Consider the following 19180-nt stretch of genomic DNA (forward strand, 5'->3'; position numbering starts at 1 on the left):
TGACCTAGGTGGGGCTTTGGTCTGATCCAGCTTCAGGGATCTTCTTGTGTGCAACACTTAACACTCTAAGCCTGCTGGAAAGATCCATTTTGTTATTGCACAGTGCCTAGTAATCATATACAAAGAGGAAGTTCCATTGAATTATTGTGATCAGGTCCTGCTTGTGAAATGATCCCAGCTGACTATTATGTTATATCTGTCTCCATTAGCTGTTTCACACTTTTACATGGTAACCCGGGAACACACCAGTGTGCCACAGTAAATGCATGAAGTGTGAAGGAGGAGAGATGCGTCCCTAAATCCACTGTATGAGAGCCATTGATTTGCTTCTCTCATAGGCACTTGACTTGTTTTACAGTGGTGAAACACCAGTGTGCTCCAGTTGCACACATGTCTGCAGCTGTGAGTGCATGGGAAGGGTCTTGTGAGCCTTGCATCCCCAGCATACAATGCAATTCTGTCTGCTATAACTGGGCATGCCCTGTTTAAGTTTGTGTAGTTGCATGCTTGAGCAGTAATGTATGGACATGGCAGAGTGTATGCGCTTTGGCTGATCTCTTGTGTAGTGGATTGCAAAGTGCCTCACGGTGCTTTCCGGGATTTTCCCTTGCAAGGATCATTGGTGTTCACAGAAATAAGGCGGCCCAATGAGTCTGCAGAAAAGGTGGGACTTGATTCCTGGGTCTTCCAGACTGAGCCCCAGCTTGAAACACTCAACCCAATCACTTTGAGGTTCAGGTGAGGAGAGGAAGCACAAGTCATTCATGCTTCATCTCCTGTTGTCGCCTTGGATCATCTGAGGATAAACAGATGATGATCATCAAGGCAGCTCCAAGCTTCTTTGCTTCCATTTTAGTTGCTCACCGTCTGATGGCTTAAGAGCAACAGAGGTTCAACCCCTAGCTCAGAATTTGCCCGTTGGATGCCTACAACTGTGCTAGCTGGGGCAGATGGAAGTCCAAAATTTATGGAGGGCACAAGATTGGCGAGGGCTGGATTGTGTTAATCGTCCATTGTAAAAGTGTAAATCTGAGAGTACACTGGTGCCTCTCTCAGCTTGCAGAACTCAAGCTGGCCTTCACTATACCTGCCTCTCCAAACAAAAGGTCTTTAAACTGGAAGCTGGGAATCAATGGCTCAGTTGGTTACAGCATGGTGCTGACACAACCAAGGTTGCAGGTTTGATCCCCGTATGGGATAGCTGCATATTCCTGCATTGCAGGGAGTTGGACTAGATGATCCTCAGGATCCCTTCCAACACTACATTTTGATGATTCTATGATCTTTCTGTGACTTGAACCATTGTCCATATTCCTAGCTATGCAGAGCACTTGAACACTCACAGAGAGAAAGAGAGAGAGAGGGACTTTCACAACTATTTCCTGGGTTTCATATATGTGTGAGTAGCTGATATTTGTATTTGCACTCTGTCTCTCTTTTGTTTTTTTGTTCCCTTATAGATCTTGGTGACTCCATTATAATAATAATGATAAAGGTCTTCCACAAAAGCTTGTGTTTTCATGCGGGCTTCACTCAAAGGGCTGGCGGTTTCCATGGCTGCCCTGTCTCCCTGTGGCAACACGCCCTTTATTGTGGTGTGGTTGTTGGTTTTATTTTTTATATTTTTTGGCTTCATAAACTTCTCCAAGTGTTTAAGCAGAAAAAGGGATTCGTGAGGGAGAGGAGAAGAGGTCAGCATTGGCAGCACGGTAAAAAGGTAAAGAAAAGTATTGGTCCTCTGTTGATCAGGTTCTGAGACAGGGTGGTATCTACTTAAGTTATACTCACAGTAGACCCACTGAAATTAATGAAGCTAAGTTAGTCGTGGTAATTAACTTCATAGGTGTACTCTGAGTAGAACTAGCATGGGCTGCACCCAAAATGTTTTTTCTTCTTTTAATGATCTTTATTGTGTAGGTTGAAATGATGGACCCACTCTTTCCCCCTTGCTGCGGAGTCGGAATGCCGTCAGAGCTTGCACCCACAGCAGGAATGCCACCTCTGCTCTACCACCCATCTTTGATCAGAGAAGGGTACTGCACCAGTTAAGGAAGCTACCTGAAAACAAGCAGGCCAGAGAGAATCTAGTAATGCTCCCTGGCCAATATAAAAGCTTTCAGGGAGCTCTTTCTTGCTGCTTAGAACATAGATGGGGTTGCCCTGTGCCCGAAGAGTCAAGGTTGCAGGCTGAGATTGCTTGTTTAGATCCAAGCCTGCCATTTTAGTGGCAAGTTATGGCTGGCTTGCTAACTGAAGCATTCTGGAACAGAGAAAGCCTGTTCACTCTCTGGAAACCTCCTGATCTTGACTACTGCAGTTCATTGTGCATTGGGCTGTGCTTGAAGACTACTTAGAAACTTCAGTTAGTTCAGAAATCTGCTTTGAGAAGGTGGACCCAGGGCAAGGCAAAAGGCCACTTACGATGCCAGTTGTTTATTGACAACTTCACTAGTTTCCAGTATGTTTCTGAGCACAGCCTGATAGTAATAATAATAGTAGTAGTAGTAGTAGTAATAATAATAATAATAATAATAATAATAATAATAATACCTATTAATTAATAATACCTATACCCGGAGGTCTCAGGGCGGTTCACAAAATAACCTTCTTTTAACCTTCTGACACCACTGGAGTTCAGCTACCATTAGCCCTGACCATTGGACATGCTTGCTAGGGTGGATGGGCACCATATTGGCTACGCCTGCTCTTGACAGATGTTCTGGCAAAGGCTTTTTTAAAAAAATCTACCCAGGGCTAAACGCTTTTTTGCTTGTACTGGGGAAAACATTCTGCGGCCTTCTTTCGTCTTCAGCTTCCTGTTGCTGGTTTGTTTGTTTTTAGTGACTTTGATATTTTTATTGTTTCGCAAATTTATATGCCGCTGAGCATAAAAATGCCAAAAGACAGTGCACGGCATAAAATAATATAGCATGACATAAAACAGTTTAAAAATCAGTGTAAAATTAAGCCATACCGTTGTGTGTTTATTGTGAGATGCAATTAAACTCCTTGTGTATAAATAAACTAGGAGGCCTGGGGTTTTATTCAGTGCAGACCTGTTGAAAGTAATGACCATGACTAATGCTGGGCTGTTACTTTCAATGGGACTATGCTGAATAAAACTCAGTTGGCTACAACCCCTGACCTTGCTTTGCCCTGCTCTCATCAGTATCTGACTTGGGTGCAGATCATCACAAGATGTTTCTGACATAGCCTTTCCCAACCTGGTGCCTTCCAGGTGTTGCTGAACCAGATGTTGCTGGACCAGGTGGCAAATGCCAAGAGATGATGGGACTGGGCATCCAGCAACATCTGGCAGGCTCCATGTTGGGGGCGGCAGGTGTGGCTGGTTCAAACCACAGGCCAGTCCAAGACGCTTGGGTTGATGTGTTCTTCCTTGTTTATATATCTTGATTTAAGAGTTTTTATTCTCAAATGCATTCATCTGTTTAACCATCATACTTTAGAGGGACTTTCTTTAAGCAGCACTGATCACCATGTCAGGCAAGCTAGAGACTTCGGAACGATCTCCCTTTCTTCACTGTAATGCATGGCTTGACTCACTTGCTTTGAGACATCTGTGTTTTGTTTTGCTGCGCCTGTTCTTGAATTTTTTCAAATACCTCTGGCGTGCAGAGGAGGAACATTCAGTTTACTCCTGTTCTCTCCATTTGTGGCAAATGGCAATCTGAGCGGTGTGGACTGCTGCCATTCTGAATTCATTCTTTTTTTAAAAATACATAAAACATCCCAAGTTTCTAGACCTTATGGATACAAAGACCTTTGAAACAGCATGGCCAGCATCTGCTATCTCACATTGAGCTGCTTGACTTACCCAAGCTCCTTGCCTTCTCCTGTGAAATTAGTAGCAGAATAATATGTTTGCTTTACATCATTCATGCAAGTTTAGTTAATTTGTATAATTTATGCAGGGCACAGAATGCACACAGTCCTGGTTATCTTTTGCTTAATAAGTGAAAAAACTTGGCTTTGGACTTTCCTCCTCCAGCTTCACACTACTATGATGATGAACATTATATGCCCACATACGTGGAGAGATATTAAAAAACAACACCTGTCTTTTGCTGCCATTGGCACCTAAAAATCTGTGCATCTTGTGGTCATTGGCATCTGTGTTGCTGCAGAGGTCAAGGATCTGGTTTCTCCTCCCTAACTGGCTCCTATAAATTTTTGCTGGCTCCTAACTTTTTGCATGCGCGCATATATATATATATATATATATATATATATATATATATTCTCTCCCAGGGAGTGGAGCTGGCACAGCTGCCAGTTGATTTGAATATTTACCAATACTACATACTCCCTGTCTCTCACTGTGTCTCTCCCCCCCCCTTAATTGTGTATATATTTGCTCTGCGTGTATCCCATAAAATACCTGCTGTTTTGGGCGTACCCCATTTTGCAGGGTACATGAGATCATGCTGTAAAAATGCAATGAAAAACACTTTCATGCCACAACACATCAAATGGGATTTTGTTGTAGGATGAAGATAGATAGATATATTTTTCTCACCCCATTTGCTGAGCACAACAGTTTTCTCTCTCTGCGTGTACTTGGAAAATCATTAAACATTTATCTTATTTTTGTTTTGAAGTTGGGGAAGGAACCCTGTCCTTTTGCAATAGGGCTGCTTAATTTTTGTCATTATCCTGCTGTGGAGTTGGACAGCACAACAGCCTTATAAATAGGACGGTGATTCTGAAAGAACCAAATCCCGTAAAGCCTTCTCTTTCTGCTGTCTGAGTGAGGCTGCAGTCCTGTGTCCACTTACCTAGGAGCAAGCCCCACTGAACTCAGTGGCTCAGTAACACTTCTAGAACTGCACTGTGAGCAAGTGGTTATTGAAACTCCTGGAATGTAAGAGGAAAGGAAGAGCCCTACTGAATCCAACTAAGGATCCATTTAGTTCATTCTTCCGCTTCCTAATGTGGTTGACCAAATGCCTCTAGAAAGCCTTTAAATAAGCACAGGAACACCTGGGCAGCCTTTTTATGAATCTGTCCATTGATCCACTCAGTGTTGTCTGCACTGACTGGCAGCAGCTCCCCAAGGTGATTTGATGGAGAGACCAAATCTGGGACCTTCGGCATGCAATGCACATGCTCTACCACTAAACTATGGTCCTTCTTCCAAAGTAAAATAAGACTGGGGCTCTCATGGTGCTATAAAGAGGTGATTTCATAGAATCATGGAGTTGGGAGGGACCCTGAGGATCATCTAGTCCAACCACCTGCAATGCAGAAATATGCAGCTGTCCCATATGTGGATTGAACCTGTGACCTTGGCACCATGCTCTAACAAACTGAGCTATATAAGAATAACTCCCATATGCTGATCTGAGCCATCAGCAGCTAGACCTCTACCAGCCTTAACTGGAGATGCTGGGGATTGAACCAGGACTCTTCTTTCTGATAATCAGGTGCTCTACTGCTGAGTATGGCTCTTCCACAAGCAAGGAATTGACCCAGTAGCCCTTCTGTTCTGCTTACTCTCCAGTGACTATTGGTGTTCAGTGGTGGAGTTGTGACTTCAAATATGCAGGTTCTCTTTATCTGCCATAACCAATATCAGCCAACTTCTTTGTCTTCTCTGTGTACTTGGCTGGGGATGCGGGTGGCGCTGTGGTCTAAACGACTGAGCCTCTTGGGCTTACCGATTGGAAGGTTGGCGGTTCGAATCTGCGCTACGGGGTGAGCTGCTGTTACTCCATCCCAGCTTCTGCCAACCTAGCAGTTCGAAAGCACACCAGTGCAAGTAGATAAATAGGTACCGCTGCGGCAGGAAGGTAAACAGCACTCTGTTCTCTAGCACTCATCACGGTGTCCTGTTGTGCCAGAAGTGCTTTAGTCATGCTGGCTACATGACCCGGAGATGAGTGCCGCTCCCCATGGTCACCTTTGACTGGACTTAACCGTCCAGGGATCATTTACCTTTTTTTACCTTACTTGCCTAATCACCTTTTAAAACTGTCTACGCCAGTGGCCATCACTGCACCTTGTGACAGTGAGTTCCATAGGTTAACCATGCATCACACAAAGAAGCCCTTTTCTTTTGCCTCTGTTCCCCACTAGTTTCACTAAAAGATCCTGAGTTCTATGAAGAGAGGATAGCTCTACATACTTCCCCTTCACCACATCCTTGATCCTGTCCACTGCCACTCTTAGGCTTCTTCCATCCCTACATGAAAAAGTGGACCAATTTTCCTGGCTTGGTATTCGGCAGCTTGCTGTGCCAGCCCTTTACCCAGAACCACAAAGAGCAGAATCTTTATTTGCTTTTAGAGGAAGGGTAGGACACCCACTTTGCATACAGCAGGTCTCAGGTTCAATCTCCAGCTTCCCCAGGTTGGGCTGGTGAATAGACTCATATTTGAAAATCTGGGAAGCAGCTGTCTGTTAATCAGAGTAGACAAAACTGATCTGGGAAAACCCGATGGCCTGATTCAGTTCAAGGTAGCTTTCTACATTCCTAAGCAGAACCAGGAGCTCTGCTTGTTTCCAGACATGTAGCAAGGATTTCGGCAGAGTTGCTCAACGGGCTCCAGCTTCACCACCCTCCCCTTTGATCACTTATTACTTTTCTATTTCTCCCTTTTTCGTTGCTGTAATCATTGCAAAATCTCCTGGCTTTTTGGGAAAGCTCCAGGACTCCAGGGCCCGTATTGCATCGTACCCAGCTTTGGAAAAATGGGTCACAAAGCTTGGTTTGAGAAAGGAGAGAAGAGATAGGGATCTTGCTGCAGCTTGATCTTTATTGGGAGATAAAGGGGAGGATTGCAAGCCTGCTGTGGCGCAGAATATTCCTTTTTGGGGTGCGGGTGGTGGAATCAAGAAAGCAAAGTTCTTCCACGTCTCTTACCCAAGCTCTTTCTCTCTTTGTCTGGTTGGTGTGGATGGCTTGCTCCCCTCCAATGTGATAGCATGCCAACAACAATCTCTCTTAAATGCATGCTTTCTTTTCCCAGATAAGAGTTGTGATGACAGCAGGAGATAGGTCTTAGGGCAGGAAATAGCTTTAAAGACTTCCCTGGAGCTGCCAGCTACCTCCTAAGGGAACAAGAAGAGCAGCAAGCTCATCAGGTAGGATTGCTTTTGGGGGGGCTGTTCCTCCCACCTATGCTTCTTCTCCGGGTCTTCATTTTCACTGGGGCTTGCCAAGGTCAGAGCTGCAGATCCTGGTTTCTCTGCCAGAAAGTAGCTGTTGGTTAAGAAAAGGAAAGCAACTTTGTTTTCCTAGTCTGCTTTGGGCCTCAACACATCTGGGTTTCTGGGGAACCGATGAGGAAAGGACCATAGCCCAGTGATAACCATAGGAGACAACTTCTAGCCCCCCAATGAAATATTTGAGGGGGCCAGGGCCCCCCAAGGTAGATGGGCATTGCCATTCAATTGGTGTGTGTGCACAGCATTGTGTGATCAGTTATGCAGGGTGACACCCCCGCAACATTTTATTCAAGTTGGCTCCCCTGGTGATAAGAGAACAGAGCCACAGTAAGTCAGAGTGGACAATGCCAGGCTTAGATCAGTCTTGTATTTAAGTGCTAGCTGATTGACACTGATGACAAGGAAGGTCTTAGTATCTCCTCCATCTGCCCTAGCCAGGGTGGTAAACATATCTGCAGAAAATTAAGTTTTCATTTGGTTGCCTTTCCAAGACTGAGCTGGATGGGTGACTGATCTGATTTGGTGTTAGTCAGCTCCTTTTCTATCTGTTTGCCCCAGCACCACTCACTTTGGGAGGTAAGCACCATTCTCCTCTGGGATTAAGAGTTTCCTCTTGAATTCCACCATGGTCTTATTTGAAGGATTCTTGCTGTTTTTTTCTAGGTGGGGTTAGAAAGCAAAACAGCCAGCAGGGAATTTAAGCTGCGGAATGATTGTGGTGAGATCACATTAGCCTGCCTTCCTTTCTTGAGTCCCATTCATCTTTTTGGAGAGCCTTTCTGACCTATGCTGTTTTGTGAGAGATCGTAGAATTGTACACATTAATCAATGAAGACACTAGATAGTCTCTCTGTCAAACAGCCAGCACTATAGTGGCTACGGGGCTGATCTTAGGCCAGGAAGACCCAAGTTCAAATTCCTTTTGAGCCACAGCACTTACTTAGGCACTGTCTCTCAGCATAACCCTCTTTGCAGGGTTCTTGTGAGGATAAAGACAGAACAGTATGTGCACAATATAAATATAATAACAGTAACCCGTGTGACGGCCAGTGTTTTTCATTCCGTGAAAGCTGCTGGCCACCAAAGCTAATTTGCCCACAAAGAACTGTATTAGTCATTTGTGAGATGTGGATGGCATAGAATCCTAGCACTGGAAGGGGCCTCAGAGATCTGATAGTCCACCCTTTCCAGTGCCAATAAGCCTTCTTCTCTAACATGTTATTTATTTATTCATCATTTTAAGGCATTTACAATGCCAGTGTGGTGTAGTGGTTAAGAGCAGTAGACTCATAATCTGGTGAACCGGGTTCGCATCTCCCCTCCTCCACATGCAGCTACTAGGTGACCTTGGGCTAGTCACACTTCTTTGAAGTCTCTCAGCCCCACTCACCTCACACAGTGTTTGTTGTGGGAGGGGAAGGGAAAGGAGAATATTAGCCGCTTTGAAACTCCTTCGGGTAGTGATAAAGCAGGATATCAAATCCAAACTCCTCCTCTTCTTCTTCTTCTTCTATACCGCTCATTCATTTCCATGTCTAAGCGGTGTATATGAAAATGTACTATACAGTAGGGCTGCCATAAGTTTAGATTTCCCCGGACATTACCAGGATTTCAAATGCAGAATTGATGTCTGGGGGGAATTTCCAAAAGGTGACGCAAATCAATTGAAAAATCTCGTTTTGTAAAAAAACTCAGCAACTTTGGGGGTCTTCCTTTACTTTTTGAAATATGGCAACCCTGCCATACAGATAATTATAACAATAAAAGGTCATCATAGAATCTGAACGCTGCCTTAAAATGCCTGCTGAAATGAGATAATATTTTGTCATGCACTTGAAGTTCAGCGAGTAAGGTGCCTGTTTAATCTCAGTTAGGAGGGAATTCCACAGGTTTTGGCCCAGTACACTGAAGTAAAGTCTTTTGATGGATACGAGCCATGCATCTGAGCCATAGGAGACCACTAATAATGACTCCTCTGAATATCTCAGCGACAGAGCCAGGATACGAGGGATAAGGAGATCCTTAAGACATCTTGGACTCAGGTTGTTAAAAACCATGTAAATAACTACAAGAACCTTGAAAATGACCTGGTAACGTGGTTGTTGTGTAGCCTCTACTTAATAATCTCTTAACAGAGAGAGCCCATCACCTTCTGAGGCAACCCGTATTATTGCCAAAGCAGCTGGAGCTTCCAGGACATTCTTGCAAACCTGCTGTCTTATAATTTGAACACATTGTTCCATCATCTATGTGACAACATTCAAAGATTTGAAGATGGCACTCTTGTTGCCTCTCAGTTATCTCTTCTCTAAGCTAAACACACTCACCTCCATCAATCTTTCCTTATCATCTCCAGCAGTGCTTTATTCCTAAAAAAATGTTTAGGGGTACTCTCATTTTCCTACTCATATTGAAATATTGCCCCTCAATGAGGCCAAACTTAGATTCACAAAATGTTTAGGGGTATGTGTACCCCTACGTGCCCCCAGAACACATGTATCCTCCTGTGCATGTATCCTAAGTCGTCAATATCATTTTTAAACTGTGATATGCAGAAGAACATAAGAAGAGCCCTGATGGATCAGGTCAAAAGGCCCCCCCTAGGCCAGCAACCCATTATCACAGTGTTTGTTTATGTGAGTGTACATGTCTGCTTTTAAAATGGTAGAAAGAAAATAATCTGTGCTGTAGGAAGAATTTTGTCTGGAAGTTTTGATGCAGGGATAGTCCTGAATGCGCCTTGTTGTTGGCACCGCCTTTTGTCTCGAGTGACAATGGAGTATGCCTCTGGGGGTGAAGTTAGACTGCTGCATTTGGAGCACCAAAGTGACCTTCCCAGGGTGCAAGCCTGGGCAGTGTGTATGGAGGTCCAGGGCTGCCCAGATGACAATATATTGTTGATGTGGTCCAAAGGAAAGCAGAGCAATATGTTTGGCACCAGCTAGGCTGCAGGAGTTGCTGGAAAGAAGAATACAAGGTGCCATCCAACTGTCTTAGGGACTCCACTCCAGATTTGTGTAAGATTGACTCCTTAGCCTTTTCTTCTCCTGGAGAATATCCCACAAGGACCGGAGTTTTCCTTTTCTGTCCGAAAGCTATGTGGCCTAAAAATGCTTATCTAAGCCTTCCCCAACCTGTTGCCCCCTGGATCTTATAGACTACAACTCACATCTTCCTTAACCATTGGCCATGCTGACTGAAGCTGACAGGAATTCTAGTCCCAAGCATCCAAGATTGGGAACGTTAATAGCAAACAAATAAACAAGACAGTACTTTGTTTTGGAGTAGTACAGAGGCATTGGTTCCCACGAACTTGTCCTTTTTATCGTCTTATCTGTAAGGTATTTCCATCGTTTGTTATTTCATCAGAGCCAAACTGGTGTGCCAGCATTTACACCTTCAAAACATGTAGCTATTTGGAAAGTTTGTGGACACGTGTTTCATCATTTTTTGCAGTTGCATTTTGTTTTTGTTTTTTAAAAAAACATTTTAATTGTGGCGAATAGTTTTTGCAAATGCTCCGCTCTGTGTAAATGGTCATGGGCTGCCATGCTGTAACTGAAATGACTCTTCTTTTTTAAAAAAAGTTTAGAAGACCATGGTGAACAGCAAATGTTGACAGATGTGGGGGACCTTTGGGTCTCCAGATGCTGCTGAACTACAACTCTCATCATTCCTTTGTCATCTCAAGAGGATGACAAACCACCTCCACCCCAAAATAAACCATAAAATGGCTCTCTCCATCATATTTTGCCTGTAAGCTTCTCAGAGCCATTTAAGTGGTTGTCTTAACCAGTATGCTGGAGTCTCCTAAGTGCCCTGCTGGATCAGATAAGGACCTGTCTCAGGTTTTCTCCCAGTATGGTTCCCTTCACATGTTCTTAGGCTCTCAACTCCTATCAGCTCCACAGCCAGCAAGGCCATCCATCAGGTTTGATGGATGCTGGAATCCCAACATCTAGAGGACATCAGGTTGGGGAAGGCTGGTCTATCAACTCCAACCCTCTGAGAAGCTTCCCACCAGGGTGGAGAAACAGCTGGAACTGGGAATGTTGGGGGGAAAGGGTTGTAGCCTGGAAGGGCAGACGCCATGTTTTGGAGGCTAAACCAGGATTCACTGTCACTGAACAAACTATAACACCCCAGAGCCTTCAAGGCTGTTTTTTTGTCCACTCACTGCCCTAGCCCACTCCTTTTGCAGCCCCAGGAGAAGCCAATGGCTACCCTAGATGGGCAGGGTTAGTCCAGAGCCCAAGAACACTTTATTCCCTTGAAATATGCCCCCTAAACCACAGTTTCAGTTGCTCGCCACTTGGGGCAGTCTCGCCTAGAGTTGAGACTTCCTGTTCTTGTCCTGGCGCCTCCTGACACTTTACAAGCAGAGTGCAATGGTAATAGACTTTTTTTCTTTGCTGAGGTAGCTTTCATGGCTAACAGCCATTGACGAACCTCTCCTCACACAGTGCATTTGTCTGGTCTTATTTATTTATTTATTTACAAAAGCCATAACTGTCCGCGCACATGTTGTGTTGGTAGCCAGGCACACCAAGCAACCACATTCTTAAATCTTTACATTACATCTTATTTTTTTAAAGAGAGTGATTGAGTTGTGTATCAAGGGTGTTGCTAGGAGCATAAAAGTTTTGGGTGCAGGTCCCACAGCACAAATAAGCATATGCTAAGGTATAGGCAAAGATTCAGGCTTTCAACGGGAGGAAAGACCAGCGTTGGTTCTTGTTCTCAGGGCTTAATTCTCCTCTGAGAAGAAAAGAGGGGGAAAGGTGGTGCTTTGCAGTAAGTCAAGTAAAAAATATGTACGGGTTGAATCTGAGTAGGCCCATTTAAATTAATGGACCTCAGTTGGTCATGGCCATTAACGTCAGCTGGTCTACTCTGAGTAGGACTGGTGATGAGGGGGGCAATAATGTTGGGGCCTTGCACAAAAGATCCAGGATTGAGGCCTCTTCAGCCACCCCTAACAACACCCCTGAGGTGAATACTGTATTGGCCTTTTCAAAACAAACAAACATATCCACAGTTTGGGGCCATATTATCAAATTGATAATGTAATAATAATGATGATGATGATGATGATGATAATAATAATAATAATAATAATAATAATAATAATAATAATAATAATAATAATTTAAAAATCATGCACACACCCTCCTGAAAAAGCTTTTCTCCCTGCCCCTCCCCTCCACCCCGTGAAGAATATTCAATAGATAACAGCAGGCATTGTCCTTGTTTGATGTCTTGTTTAGATTCCGGGGTTGTGTGAGTTATTACAAGTTCTCCTGCCGATCTCCCTTCTGAATATTACCAAGGTGATTTCATGCCAACCTAACAAATAACTGAACAACAGCTCTGGCTCTGCTCAGCTGACAGGATTGGCTTTCTTTTCATTATCCCCACCCCAAGTTTATTTCTTTAATTCTGCTTTGGGTAGGTCTGTTTATCTTCCTAGAAGAGAGTCAGTTTCACCCAGGACAGCACAGGGGGTGTAGTAAATCCTACTCATTCTTAGAGTTTGTGACATTATTTCCCCTTCCCTATTGCTTGACTAATCTAACAAAGGTGATCAGACAGCCCATTGTCCTTTCTTTTAAGTACTGCATCTACTGCGAATGATTTGCAGGATTTGCCCATTATAAGGTTCCAGTCACACATGTAAATCAGGCGGCATACTAGCAGCAAGGGGTGGGCAGTTTTATTTGTGTGAGCAGCTCCCTGCAGGTATTCTGTCCCATCTGCATGAAACTGCAGATCAGATGGTGGAGAAAGAGAAAAGGAGGAAATAGCATTGTAAAGATGGTCAGGATTATGTGGGTCATACTTCCTGCATGTGTGGATTTGGCCCAAACGTTCCATGAAAGCGATTCTGCGCCTTGTCTTACATTGAAAATTGTCAATGCAATTTAGTTGGCCTTGATAGAATAGTGTTTGCAAAAGAATACTCCTTTTTTCCAGATTAATAAATCTGGGGTAAAAGTGTGTGATCTCTGTGTGTCTCCCTCTCTATGCACGCACATGTGCATTCCTGGAAGGTGAAGTCCGTTGACTGCCCTTGGTTCATTCTGAGCTCTCAAATACTGTGTCTCCTGGACAAACAGTCCCGTTGGATGATATGACATTTCCAGAGAATGTTAAAATCCCAAAGGAAACTGACTTCCCCCAAGTTAACACATTAGGCTAATGTTTGGAGCCTGGCGCCAGCCCATTACAGCCAGGAAATTCAGTTTACTTTTTTTTTTTAACCACTGCCTTGCTGCTGGTGGAAGCCTAGGGTTAGTTGTGTAGGACCTCAACATCTCATAGGAACCTGGGAAGGTGCCTTTTCTGAATTAGACCTATTGGTCCATGTAGTGCAATAATGATCCTTGATCTTTCTCTATAAGGCAGCTTCCTGTGTCCCATTAGGAAGGTCTCAGGTTCCATTCTTGGCATCTCCAGTATAAAACAAAAAAAGATGAAGTATTTGGTGATAGTAAAGACCTTGATTGATTTCCTGGAGAGCCAATGAACATCAGAATAGGCCAGCCTTCTACATCCCAGTGCCTTTATACATTAGATCAGCTGATAGGAATAGATGGAGAATTTTTACACTTTCCTAATATTGAGGATTAGGTATCATTTACCAATGAGTGCCGAACGGCAGTATTTTCCATTTCAAAACCTGTCTGTGTCTATTTATGGTCTCTCTGCTTTAAGTGTTTCAGCACCCCCAAAATAGCCAGAAGTAATATTTGGACCTTTACAGAAAACCAAACCCACAACTATCATTTACAAATGTTTATTGGATGCTTGTAAAGCAAAAGTTCAACAGCTTAGGGGGAAATGGAATGAGGAGTTAGAATATACCATACAGCCTAAATAATGGAACGTTACTATAGTATCTTTGTGGAATGTTTATTTCAATCTATAATTGAGATTGATTCAGCATAAATTTATATTTTGGATATACTGAATTCCATGTCTACAAGAAGGAACTAACTCAGATGCTGCAGGTGTAAGCCTGGGAATGCCTCATTGAGGCATATGATTTGGGCTTGTCCAGTAATATTTCTTTTTTGGTCTGAAGTTGTCCATATAAGTCTTGTCTTGATGAAATCCTTGGAGTTTGTGTAGGTTCATGTACTTTTAAATTACACTCCTGTAGTATGGGGATTATTGTTACTAAGAGACTTATACTTCAAGCCCAGAAGAACAAATACAGGCCATGTATTCTGCAATGGCCTGAAGACCTTAATGTCCTTGGTATGTTTGAATGTATTTTCTATAAATGCCAAAGTTGTTTGGACACCTATTTGTACATTTGGACGACATCTTTCGCGATCTGTATGTGTAAATTAAGAAGGATGTTTATTGTATTGTTAATGTGATCTGATGGGGTTCCCCCCCTTCCTAATTAGGATTAGGGTTAGCTGTATGTTTTGGGCTGACGAATGAAAGCATTTCCAGTTCTAACCTCCTCAATGGAACGGTTAGGACTGTTGCAGGTTTCTCTGGGGTCAGGTGGGCCAAAGAACCTAAACATGTTGTAGTTTTGTTCCTTGAGAAGATCCCAAACAGGGTACCTCTGAGTTCTACACACTAGTGGGAGGCAGAAAACGACTCCTTTCCCTTTTTTCTTCTTCAAAAAAGATCGCTAGAGGGATACGTGCGGTAAGGCAGAAAATATTTACAGGTTTTATAGCTGCAGCACAAACAGGAAAAGCCCTTTTTGTAAAAAGAAAAAAAAAAGAAAGAAAAAGTGTGTGTTGTAGATATTCAAAACAGGGATTGCCATGGAAACGCCACAATATTTGCTTAAATTGACACAAAGGAGGTTGCTGGTTGCAGAGGTTAGGCTTCTTCGGGCAGCGTTTTCTTTGGCCTGACACCTATTGCAAATTAATCTTGACAACCCGGGTTGCATGTGTCTTTTTTCTTCCTCCTCCACTACCTCCTCCTCCTCTTTCCCTTTCTTTTCTCCTCCCGGAAGAAAAAAGAAAATCACAAAATCACATGTTGGTGTTCGGGAAACACTTGTGTTTTCTCTTGAACGTTTCCACCTCTCCCTGTTTTAGGGTTGAATTTGGCTTTTGACGTTGCTTTCCAACTGCAATAATAATTAATTGTTAATAATATTCCCACCCCACCCTCCAAAAATAATAATCACCGAGCGGGGTCATTGGGTTTGAGAGCTTATGAATATGAGGAGTGGGTGGGAATTAGGGAGAAATTCATTGGAAGCAGTGAGTTTCCACCAGGGTTTGAGTGCAATGAGGGTGTCCCCAGCAGCACCAGGAAAAGCTATTATTTTTCTCCCTGCTGTTAGATGCTCATCTGAAAAATCCAGTCCATGAACCTGCAGCCTCCTGGGCATTGGTTGACTACAACTCCCATCATTTCAAAGCACTGGACATGCTGGCTGAGGCTGATGGGATCTAGAGTCCAACAAGAGTTATTTGTGTTTGTTGATGAAATATTACTGATGATTTTATGTTGCCTACCACCCTGATATATATGAGAATATTTGGCAATAGAGAATTACTTGCAAACTAATAATCAGAAAACCAAACAGCACGTGCTTCCCTTTCCATATTTAAATTTTAAAGGGGGGAAATAAATCCCCAAAGACATTAAAAATGGTTAACACATGAATTTGTGCAAGCTCAAAGACCTTTGCATATATTTGGTTACCTGAAAAGTTGATTACAACGTTGAAACTGTCCCATGGGAGCTTAGCCCTGCCCACTGAAATTAATTGGACTTAGTCATGTCCATCGGTGTCAGTGGATTTACTCTGAGTAGGGCTGGCATTGGATACAACCCTATAACCACGGAATTCTGCACTTTCAGAAATAAATAATAAATATAGTATATGGGAAGTGTCCTGCTGCACATCTCTCTTACATGTTACATTTGCACCAAAAGCCACCATTTGCACCAAAATACAGCTCTAATCTACCTATCTGTCTATCAAAGTATCAAAAGGCCAGGTGAAGATATGGGTCGTCAGCATATTAGAAAATCTTGGCATTTTCACAGGGTTTTTTTTAGCTGTGTATACAAGTAAAATACGGGACGCGGGTGGCACTGTGGGTTAAACCACAGAGCCTAGGACTTGCTGATCAGAAGGTCGGCGGTTCGAATCCCCACGATGGGGTGAGCTCCTGTTGTTCGGTCCCAGCTCCTGCCAACCTAGCAGTTTGAAAGCACGTCAAAGTGCAAGTAGATAAATAGGTACTGCTCCGGCGGGAAGGTAAACGGCGTTTCTGTGTGCTGCTCTGGTTTGCCAGAAGCAGCTTAGTCATGCTGGCCACATGACCCGGAAGCTGTACGCCAGCTCCCTCAGCCAATAAAGCGAGATGAGCGCCGCAACCCCCAAGTCGGCCACGACTGGGCCAAATGGTCAGGGGTCCCTTTACCTTTACCTATACAAGTAAAATAAAACCTGATAAATTAAGCAGCTCTCTGCCGCATCAGAAAAGTTTATATTTTGGAACTGTAATTTTTAAAAACACTTGTTAGCAGTTGTGTGGCGGTTGCTCTCAAAAAGGGGCTGTAAATTCATTACTACTTTAAAATAATTTCCCTCTCTTTCCTTAGGGCAAAGAGACACCAACAAGTATAGGGAACCTATCAGACTCTATCTGTTTCCTGAAGCACCCTGGGAGGGGTTACTGATCCTGACACCCCTCCTCAACGTGTTGATTTGGAATGGATTTCAAGCCCAGGGAACACAGGATACAAGGTACTAATTTGTTTTCTTCTTACAGTCAGATCTTTTGGCTCAGGCTACTTGCATGGGTGCTCTTAAGCCTCTGCTGAGGTATTTCTGCATCCACAGCTTGGGACGTTCATTTTTAAAAGGAGCTATTTCTACTTCAAAATGTGCCAAAGGAACTAGTTTGGTTCGTGTGCAGTTCACAGTTCAATTCATGCTTGTCCAAGTAATCTTCAGCAGCTTCTTCCAACATTCAGAAAGCTACAAGCTGCTGTGCTGAGATATATGACAGAAGACGACTAAAATGTCCAAAAATAACCTCAACCCACATACAGTGGATGTGAATTGTTTAATTATTTTCCCACCAAAACTGTGATCTTTACGCTTAAAGGCCCAAAGAGTCTGAGCGTAAAAAACACCGGTAAGAGAATGAACTTGCTGATGAACTAGAAATCGTTCAAAGCCCACCCCCCCAAAAAAACCCACTCCTGACTTAAGTTGTGTTCTATCTACCCAGCAATTATAGAAACTACTTTCAGTGTAGTTGAGGAGATTTTTGAACTAACTTGATGAACTTCATTAATTCAAACTAGTTCATCCTTAGCACTGCCTGCTTTCTTTCTTCCGTTAGAGCCCCATGTATAAACAAAACTTGCTCAAGGGAAGTTCTGATGTTGCCCAAGGCTGATACATCTTGCAATGCTCAAAATGTTCTACACTGTGTACATTGCTGTTTAATTCCCTCTTGGAAGCTGTGGAATTCCCTCCCCACAGAGGTGCATCTGGCGCCTTCACAGTGTAGCTCTTTGCCCCCTGGCCTTTTGCAGCTGAGATGTATTTCTAAGACCCACCCTATTCTTCTGATGCAAATTGTTTAAGCTCATTTTAATATTGCATTGCTATGTCATCGTAACCCACACCGGAATGTTACAATGAAGGGCAGGTAAGAAATCCTACAGATAAGTTGATAGCGCCCTGCCGCCCGTCTCGAAAAGTGATATGCTTGCGTTGCTCCAGATGACGGACAAAGCCTGTGACTGCATCTGCGCTATTCAGGGCCAGCCCATGACAATCTGCGGTCTGAGGCAAAGGACAAGATGGTGCCTCTTCCCATCCCAGTACAGAAGCTGTCCAGATTGGCAACTGAATTTCTTTTGTTTTTGTGGTGGGACAATCCTTCCCTGGCACCTGAGGTCAGCAGGCTGGCTTAGCACGGCAGAGTGCAGACCACGTGGCACACACTGCCCTATCTTCTCAACAATGAGTAAACAAACAAACCCCTGTGTTTCAAAATATGAGTCAGCAATATCAAAAGAAACACGATGGCCAGAAACAATAGCAATGTGAAAAACTTTATGGAATAATTCAAAGCATCAAAACTAACAAACTGAAGTCTCTGAAAGTCTCTGAAAGTCCTTAAATGAATCACGGTGCCAGACTTTATCCAGTGGAGAACAAGCTGTGAAGCTTTGTATAATCAGCAAATGTACAATTCTGATGTCCAATTCTGCTGAACAGTGTTTCCGGATAACAACTACTGTTTTGTTCAATTCTTCATCAGCCAATTAGTTCAACACTTGTAAGTAGAAAGATATATAATTTCTTCATTAACTGAAAATAATATATTCAAACGATGACCTGCACTGTTCAGCACTGTTCAGCAGAGTTCAGAGTTGGACATCAGAATTGGATATCTGCTGATTATACAAAGCTTCACAGCTTGCTGTCCGCCGGGTAAAGTCTGGCACCATGATTCATTTAAGGATTTTCAAAGACTTCAGTTTGTTAGTTTTGATGTTTTGAATTATTCCATAAAGTTTTTCACATTGTTATTGTTTCTGGCCATTGTGTTGTTTTTGATATTGCTATCTTCTCAACAACCTGTTGCTGCTTTTTGTCATTCCCACCCAGCTGACACACACTGCCCAATGATAGGGCCAGCCCTGGTGCTAACCAAGGGCTCTGGACTTGTTGATCATGTTGCTGCTGAAATCAGCATCCTCGCAACTAGCTACCCGACCCAGCATGCAGGAGAATTTGCACATGTCCTGACATCACAGCATTCTCATCTCACCACCACCACCACCACCACATGAATTGTTTTTCCTGGCACAGGAAAAAATATATGAGGTCATCACACAAGGATCTGGTTTAAGTTATATTAAACATCATGGAGAAGGAGGTAGGACTGGGGCAGTGCGGGAGGCAGGTGTCTGCTTGGGGGGGGGGGAGAGCTTTTAGACAAGCTGTGGATTTTTTGACTGCTGATTTTTTGAC

At 43.4% G+C, this 19180-nt stretch overlaps 1 protein-coding gene across 7 annotated transcripts in view; it reads left to right on the forward strand.

Moving 5' to 3' along the window:
• The window catches only part of CASZ1 (castor zinc finger 1), a 302929-nt gene that overhangs the window by 42137 nt on the left and 241612 nt on the right, over window positions 1–19180 (forward strand). For all 7 annotated transcript variants that reach the window (XM_083750048.1, XM_083750051.1, XM_083750050.1 and 4 more), the window contains exon 2: window positions 16786–16930. The gene's annotated coding sequence lies outside the window, so the exon portion shown is untranslated. The remainder of the gene's footprint in view (window positions 1–16785; window positions 16931–19180) is intronic.

This window comes from Podarcis gaigeae, assembly GCF_964106915.1.
Source record: "Podarcis gaigeae genome assembly, chromosome: 8".
Taxonomy (NCBI): domain Eukaryota; kingdom Metazoa; phylum Chordata; class Lepidosauria; order Squamata; family Lacertidae; genus Podarcis; species Podarcis gaigeae.